This window comes from Festucalex cinctus, chromosome 1, assembly GCF_051991245.1.
Source record: "Festucalex cinctus isolate MCC-2025b chromosome 1, RoL_Fcin_1.0, whole genome shotgun sequence".
Classification (NCBI taxonomy): Eukaryota; Metazoa; Chordata; class Actinopteri; order Syngnathiformes; family Syngnathidae; genus Festucalex; species Festucalex cinctus.
The window spans coordinates 48,292,580-48,301,442 of NC_135411.1; positions in this window are offsets into that span (position 1 = coordinate 48,292,580).

Genomic DNA, 8,863 nt, shown 5'->3' on the forward strand with positions numbered 1-8,863 from the left:
GTCCGTCCATCCATCCATCCATCCATCCATCCGTCCGTCCGTCCGTCCATCCATCCATCCATCCATCCGCCCATCCATCCATCCATCCATCCATCCACCCATCCATCCATCCATCCGTCCGTCCGTCCATCCATCCGTCCATCCGCCCATCCATCCATCCATCCATCCGTCCGTCCGCCCGTCCGTCCGTCCATCCATCCATACATCCATACATCCATCCGCCCATCCATCCATCCATCCATCCATCCGTCCGTCCGTCCGTCCGTCCATCCATCCATCCATCCGTCCGTCCGTCCGTCCATCCATCCATCCATCCATCCGCCCATCCATCCATCCATCCATCCACCCATCCATCCATCCATCCATCCGTCCGTCCGTCCGTCCGTCCATCCATCCGTCCATCCATCCATCCATCCATCCATCCATCCATCCATCCATCCATCCATCCATCCAGCAATTTTCTAGACTGAACTTATGTAGTCAGACAATATAACAATGATCACGGGCATACAAAATTTTTTTACCATCAGTGAAAAACAACTAAAGGACCACTCCAGCCTTGATGGTCCATGATGGTTAGTAGATAACTAACTCAGAAAGAAACACCCAATTTTAATAGCCAGATCTTTCATATAAGTATGCATGTTTAGCTGCTTCAAGTGTCCCTATTTCTTAGCTTACTGATTCACTTAGTTGTAAAACTCTTCTTTGTCTGTTATAAATATCTGTAATTCACTGCGCCCTGGTGGCCAAGCATGCACACCAATGGGCATTGAAGTTGTTTAACTGGTTAATTTTTTACATGCTATTTAATTCTGGTATTAATTTATGATATATTTAATGCAGTAAAGTAAAATGCTCGAGTGCTATTTTATCTTATTAAAACACATTTCTTTTGGTGTTTTGGTGGCATTTTCATAAATTTCAAAGGAGAAAGATAATTTGTGATGAGTGTTTTGAGTTATGGGTGTTGTCAGAAAACAAATTCAACTCATAAGTCAAGGAACAACTGCATTAATAATCATTTAAAAAGTACATTTTCCAAAATATAATCTGTTTAATATTAGTCATCGGTCTATAGGAAATCTTTAACCCTTCTGTTATGTTGTGGGTCAAAATGACCCATTTTCAAGTTGAAGAATAAATGTTAGTTTTTCACTATCAAACTTAGCATCAACAAACAAAAGCGTTTTGCAATATTTGTAATAAGAACAGTAAAAAGCTATAAGAATGTCTCTCTGGCTGCTTTCGGAACATTAAGCACATACCGGGTAAAATTCACCCAACATTCACATCAGTAGACGATAAGAAATGTTTCGTTGCAACGTATATGCAATGAAAATAGTTAATGATAGGCTCAAATAAGGTTTATTGTGTTGGTTTTGGAATGTTAAACATTCCATGTCAAATTGACACATAATATTGTAAATTTTGCTATGGAACATCTCATCAGCAAAAATTGTTCACTTTGAGATTTTTAATTAATGCTTATCTGAAAGATTTTGGAATATTAAACATAGCCTGGGTCAAATGGACACATTTTAACATTGAAAAAAGCAACAAATTAGTATTTTGTCATGAAACTACTCAACTAAAATTGTTCACGTTGACATATTTTCACGGAAATGTTAAATGTTTATCGGAATGCTTTTCGAACATTAAACATAACCCGGGTCAAATTGACCTATTTTAAAATTGAAATGAAACTTTTTATCAACAGACTATGGTTCATTTTGACATATTTGCATTGAAAACTGATGATCATCAGCTGTAATTCATTATCAGGGCGCTTTTCAAACATTAAATATTGCACTGGTCAAATTGACCAATTTCAAAGATAATCCATCCATCCATTTTCTGAACCGCTTGTTCCTCACAAGGGCTGCGGGGGGTGCTGGCGCCTATCTCAGCTGGCTATGGGCAGTAGGCGGGGGACACCCTGGACTGGTTGCCAGCCAATCGCAGGGCACACAGAGACGAACAACCATCCACGCGCACAAGCACACCTAAGGACAATTCGGAGCGCCCAATTAACCTGCCATGCATGTCTTTGGAATGTGGGAGGAGACCGGAGTACCCGGAGAAGACCCACGCGGGCACGGGGAGAACATGCAAACTCCACCCAGGAAGGCCGGAGCCTGGACTCGAACCCAAGTCCTCAGTACAGGGAGGCGGACGTGCTAACCACTCGCCCACCGTGCCGCCCCATTTCAAAGATAAAGAACAAATAGAGAAACCAAGCTAACAGGAAAGTTCAGAGTAAGAAAGCACACAGTCCAAAACCACTACTCTGTATCTGCTTTATTATTTTTATTTTTTTTATATTGCTTGGGGATGCTGTCTGTGATGACAAGCATTTATCTGAGCGTCATCCTCAGGTAGGCAGGAAGCGTCGCTGTCCGGTGCTGAAACTTCAATTCCAGATAAGAGAAAGACAGGCTGAAAATTTTTATTGTGGTTCATTAGGCTCCTGTGAATGTGTCTTTTATTGTCATGAACACGCATATATTATATTTATGTATGTATTTTTATTTTTTATTTTTTACTAACAGAGCAAACACACACTCTCAGTGAGAGCAACTTAGCAGTAGGAGAGCAATTCAGAGGATTGGTGGCTTGCTGAAGGACACCGCAGCTGTGGGTCCTGGTGTACGTTGGGGTGGATGGTCTGTCGTGCACACGCCTTCTGGTCGGAGACATGAACCGGGATCCCCACAGTGGCATGTGGTGAACTTAAATGCTTCTCCGCAGAAAGGGCAAAGCAGCCTTCCTTGCTACAGAGTCATCAGGTGAGGGTTTGAGTCAGTTTAGCGGGTTGTTTTATTGGTTATTATTTGTGCATGAAAGCGAGTGATAAAAAGTCATTGATTCATCACGTGACTTCTTTGGGGAAAAGTGCCTGGAACTCTGCGTGGGAGTGTGTGTGTGCTCAGTCACTGCAAAGCCCTTACGGCCATTTCGTCGACCAGACATCTGTTTGGTGACCTGGGAACACCCGCACTCCCACTGCCAGCGTATGTTACGCACACACACAAACACATCCACGTTCACGAATGTCACAGACAGACACCCCGAGCATCATCAAATGCAAATACGTATGCAGTCACATCCACACGCTGGTGGTCCTGTAGTGTGTGAGCTGACGTTATTAACTCATTCACTGCCAATGACGGATATACACGTCAATGGGAACGGAATTGACTTAACTCATTCACTGCCATTGACGGATATACACATCAATGGCAGTGAATGAGTTAAGTCGAGAGAACCTCAATGTGATGGACAAAGCAGCTTTGCAATGTGTCCTTTGTGTTAATTATTGCATCTCATTAGATTGCATAATTGGTCATAATGTTGTGGGTCATCGGGTTGCATATGCAGAAGAAAGCAGTTCAGTCAAATCAATGGAAACTTGCTGAGCTTATTGGAGCAGATGTTTAGTTTAACAACTTTAATGGAAAATACACAATGTCACAATTGAAGATGTGTGATAAAAATACACAAATCGTTTTACCACATGTTTTACCACATCTCTTTCTCTTTTTTTGTTGTCTTGTGCCTGTACTCTGTACACACCTCAGCTTTATGATGTTTCTCAATGTGCATCAGAAAGGTCTGAAAAGAGTCCAGTCTACAGTAAAGAGGCACTGGGATACCAAATAACATTTTACTATGCTTGTTGAAATTAGGCTGTCTTAAGGGAGTTCTGTCATATGCAAATGATTATTACTCAACTCAATTTTACTTATAGAGCTCTATAAAAACAACCACAGGTGAAAAATATGGAGGTAATGGTACTTGCAATAGTAGTAGCGGCCGATACCAGTAGTGACTACACTTTTGTGGAAGCTTTATGATCAGGAATAAAAATCAGAAATAAGAAGAACAGATAACATCATGAATTTTTCAGGAAAAAAATGCTAAATTGGGATCTATAAAGCTCTTTCTTTAAAATTATTTCTCATTCTTGGATATTTGATTGTTGTACCGGTACATCGTATCACTATTGATGATGAGTTGAGTCTGGAAAAGTGGTCTAAAAAAATAATAATAATGTTGAAAACATAAAGCAGTTGATGAAATTGAAACACTGTTGCAGTACCTCCACTGTGGCTTTAGACCAAAGAATCACATGGGCCTATTCACTAAAGTTTTGCGTCGCCTTGGCACCACGCTAACCGGCAAAAATTGAGCAATTAAGGAGCGCCTAATTCACTAAACACACGCAGATAGGGAAATCTGTCACTAAGTGCTCTGCCAAACAGATTGGGCCTGTGTTATTTGCGCATATGTAAATGAGGTAATTTGTATAGATTTGACGCAAAATATGCCCACCCCAATGCAAATGAGACTCATTGATATGCAGCGTCTAATTCACTAACGCCAGCGCAAATAGCCACAACGCGTTTGTGTGACGCAAATAACGTTTTTGGAAAGCATGTATTAACCTGCTCCAACCTCGAGCATGACAGCAGTGCGTGCCATTTGCAGCACAACATGCGCGGCAGAACACGCAGAGAGAGAGAGAGAGAGAGAGAGAGAGAGAGGGAGGGGGGAATTTTTCTATGTTTGTTTTAGGACACATAACGTAACCCGGGCTGATCGGCAATGACGGGGAGGCATTTTACGATTTTTACGTGCCAGATGAATACTGTACGCCCACGCCAAAATATGATCGCACCAATAATTTGTACTTTATGAACGAATGACGTCGTTGTCGTCCTCTCTGCTCTGTACAGCTTAATGGCGCTCTAAACGCTTACTGTCAGTCCAACCTCGCTTTCTGATGTCATCTTTCTCGCAACTGTTATTATAACAACCATGTTCTTGGCGCAAATCCATTGCCATGTGTGGTAAATCAGGTGCAAATTTGCTCCAAGCTGTCAGTTTTGTGGTGTGTTTGTGCTGGTATATGATTAGAGCAATATCCTTAGTGAATAGGTGGGTAACTGGGTGCAGACTGCGGGTGCAGTTGTGGTGCAATATTTCGCGCTATTACTGGACGCGGCGCATTCTTAGTGAATATGCCCCACAGTCTTTATGTTGTTCGCCTGATGCCTGTTGATGGTCTCACTGTTTATTTTTTTATTTTTATTTATTTATTTTTTTTATGTAGTCAGGGAGAAATAAAGATATATGCTGTATGCTCCAAGTTCCAACGTTGGCATATTAAATGTCCAGAGTTTTCTATCTATCCCGTCTCAATTTGCAGTAGTTGTGCAAAGTTCAGAGAGGAACATAACTGAAGTCTCTTTTGTCCAGTATGAAAATGCTAGAATTGTATTCTCACGATCAGTGTTGATGACATAATTCACACTTGCTGCAGGTTATGATGGTTGAATGTAAACAAACAACTGCAATTTTATAACATCTGTTAGTTTGTTCATTGGTGAGTAACTTCACATTTGTCATAGTGCTGAATGGAAGGTAATGGTTCAATTCTCCTCTGGCTTTCATTCTTCTCCATATAATTATACACGATGCATTCTTTGCTAAGAGGTCACTTTAGCCATGTTGGCAGGTGCTAAAACATCATAACGGTGATATTGCAGAGCAAATCGGTGAGTATTAAATTTCCATTGCTGGATCAAATATGCAGTAAGCAGTATTATTTTAACACTGATAGGACCCACACCCTCATTTCTGGTGAAGGAAAAACTTCCAAATTTCGACTGCGCTGTCGACGTTTCAATAGCGATACATCTGGTTGTTGTGGTCGTCTCCCGACTCTGAAAGTGTGGATTTGAACCCAGGCCAGTGTGACATTAGCTGTGTTTCCATTACCCTCAGTGTTGCGCAAAAGCAAGCTGGTAATAGAAACACATGACTTTCGATAAATTCTCAAATATCTCAAAAAAGTTATTACGCTCTCATGAGGTGGTTTTTGAGACATGTCGAAATAGAAATTATTTTGAAAAGATGTAATGGAAACACTTTGTGCGCATTCCCTGTAGTCATGTGACCCCTGCCCGGTCACGGAGGAAAAGAAGTAGGAAGTACTTGCTTTCGTGTCGGAAATGCCTCCTGAGTGGATAACAAATAAATGCCACGGCTGCCGTTCCATGCACGCTCCATATCGTTGCATGAGAAATGGCTGTTCCCCCCGGGCAATGAGCAATCGAGACCGACTATAATACGAGTTTAAGCGCACACACAGAAACAACACCAACACCAAATGCCCAAACCTGCCCGAAAGGGGCAGAGGGATGTTTTTAAAGTCATCTTGTCAACTGTAGGTGTAAACATCAGGCTTCCATAAACATCATGATTACCTCCAACACAACTGTCAGATCTCACAAGACGGGACATTACGAGAATTGCGCCTCAGAAGCGAAACACTCGTCAGTGGAAACACCCACAAGTCGAAATTGTACTTTATCGAAATAGTACAATATCGCTTTTATTTTTGTGGAAAACTGTAATGGAAACACAGCTTATGTCAAAGTATCCTGCAGCAACATGTTGAATCCCCAGTTGGCATGTCGTCAGCAGTGTGGAGAATAACGGCATTTAAACTAGCGTTAGGTAACTCTGTTCTTTTTCCATAAACGGACTAATCTAACAAACTATTCTCCCCATATTTGAAACACCGTTATCGTTAGTGTATGTGGAATGCATTGCCTTACAATTTATTTACAAGTTTCAAGGCTCAAAGTAACATTGCGACTCCACAAACACCATAACAGCGATAAAGAAAAGATACCGGTAAGTCATATCGACACACCCGGCTAGTATAATTAATAGCGCCAACAATTGCATTTCTTTTATTCCACGAGTGCTAAACATGTGAAGTGTTGAAAGAAACAGTCTCTGCAAATCACACTGATGTCGGGGATGGAGTCGAGGTCTGTCGGGCGCACCGAACAAATGAAAGTGTGAAACGGTGCGCAGTTATGTAACATTTGTATGTGAATTATGCATATTAAGCTTAGAGTTGGGCAGTTTTCTGACATACTTTAAATCAATCATTAAACGTCTTTAAATGTGTAGATTTATAAACTGAAGATATATCACCATGCTCTCTTAATTGAAAGCGCACAAAAGTATGTTATTCAGAGAGATTATGTGGAAGCTGATGATTTGGAGGAGGAAACGGAGTAGTAGTTATATGGCATTAATTCTGGCCATGATAGCATTAAGCACTGTATATTTCATAGCATTGGCAATTTCTTTTATATATTATTGATTGTAGCCCGCAACAATCATAAAAAATGCCCGCGAAATCCTGGAGGGACTGTCTAAATTTCGGACTAAAAATACATACTAAATCGGTACGAAGAATTCAATAAAAGGAAGAAACAAAGAAATGAGAAGTACCTCAGAGCTGCCCGAACAGGTTGCTGCTTTTCTGTGTCTAAAAGTGACTTCAAGTCATTTTTACTCATGACATGATTACAGTGATACCTGTCAGTTCATGTGTGGCTTTCTGCATTTGCTGTATTAAGCAAACAAATCACTGAACACAACTTTTTTGCAATATTTTACGAAACATTTTAAGAGTCCATTTGTGTAAATGCGTGTGATGGCCCACTTATATTAAGATTCGGTATATGACCTTTACAGCACTGCAATTCTGTATGGACGGTGAGGCTGTAATATTTTTGCAACTCCAAGCTAAAATGTGTTTTGCCACCCTCTGTAATGAGCTCGCTGTCATCTGTCCAAAACATCCATCCATCCATTTTCTGAACCGCTGTTGTGATTGTGCTCTCAGGCTGTGTGTTTTTGTTTTTTTCTATTAGCCTCTGATTGAGGGATGGGGCGTGTCCTCCTGCGCCGCACCTGTTTCCCATCCTCAATCAAGCCTTCATAAGGACTGTGACTGCCGACACTCGTCGTCGGAGTATTGACCTTGCTACGCCTTCGCCTAGTGCAGTATTCTGACCTCGCGTTTATTAGTTAAATCTATAGCCTCGTCTCTTGTTTCCAGTTTGTTTCGTGAGTCCTTTTGATTCATAGTTTTCTGTTACTTAGTGATGGCAAAATGAAGCCCCGTAAAGCAGTGAAGCCCTGCATTGAAAAGCTTCACACACACGTAGGGGCTTCAAGATGATTCATTTCCTCGACTACGCCATCATGTGGACAGAAAATGTATAACATGCTTGGTGCATGCAATAAAATGGTGGGGTGTAAATCATGCTCTAAATACAAAAGAATATATATTTGAAGAGTGTTTTAACATGAATTGTTCTGTGTTACTTTGTCTATGTTTGTGCTTATGCAACAAGTGAAAATGTGAAATAAGGAGGTAAAATAAAGTGCTTATTCATTTTTATTTAAAAAATATTTTTTCCGAAGTTTTTGGACTCAGGCGGTTTCTTTTTTTTGCAGAGAATTTCACCTGCTTTGGAAAAAAACTCTTTCACATGGTACTGATGAAGCAGGGGTGCATCGATATGAGATAGCAAGTTTGTATAGAATTGGACGCGTATATTTCTGTGATTCCCAGTACTGAAGGGGACTTTCAACTGTGAACAGAAAAATGTGAATTTTATGTGTTGTCACATTTTATTTTATTTCATTATTGGAATCTGTTAAAATAGTACCGTAATTACAGTGCATTACCTTCTGAGGTGAGATCTGCTCAAAGTGCTCCTAAACAAGGGAAAATCTCTTTCTTGCTGGTTCCATCGCAAAAAGAAGCTCGTCAAATCGAATGCCAAAAAGCAAAAAAAGTAGCGCAATAAGGGACCCGAAAACACAAAAAGTGAAGGGGAATCCATAGCGTTTCTTTGCCGCTTTTATTTCGAACTACACTCAAACCTAGCGAATCATTTCCTGAATCAGTCACGTGGTACACCTGCTTCGTGGGGCTTCAAACGTCACCACGTACGTCATCAACACACGCATTGACACGCCGTTC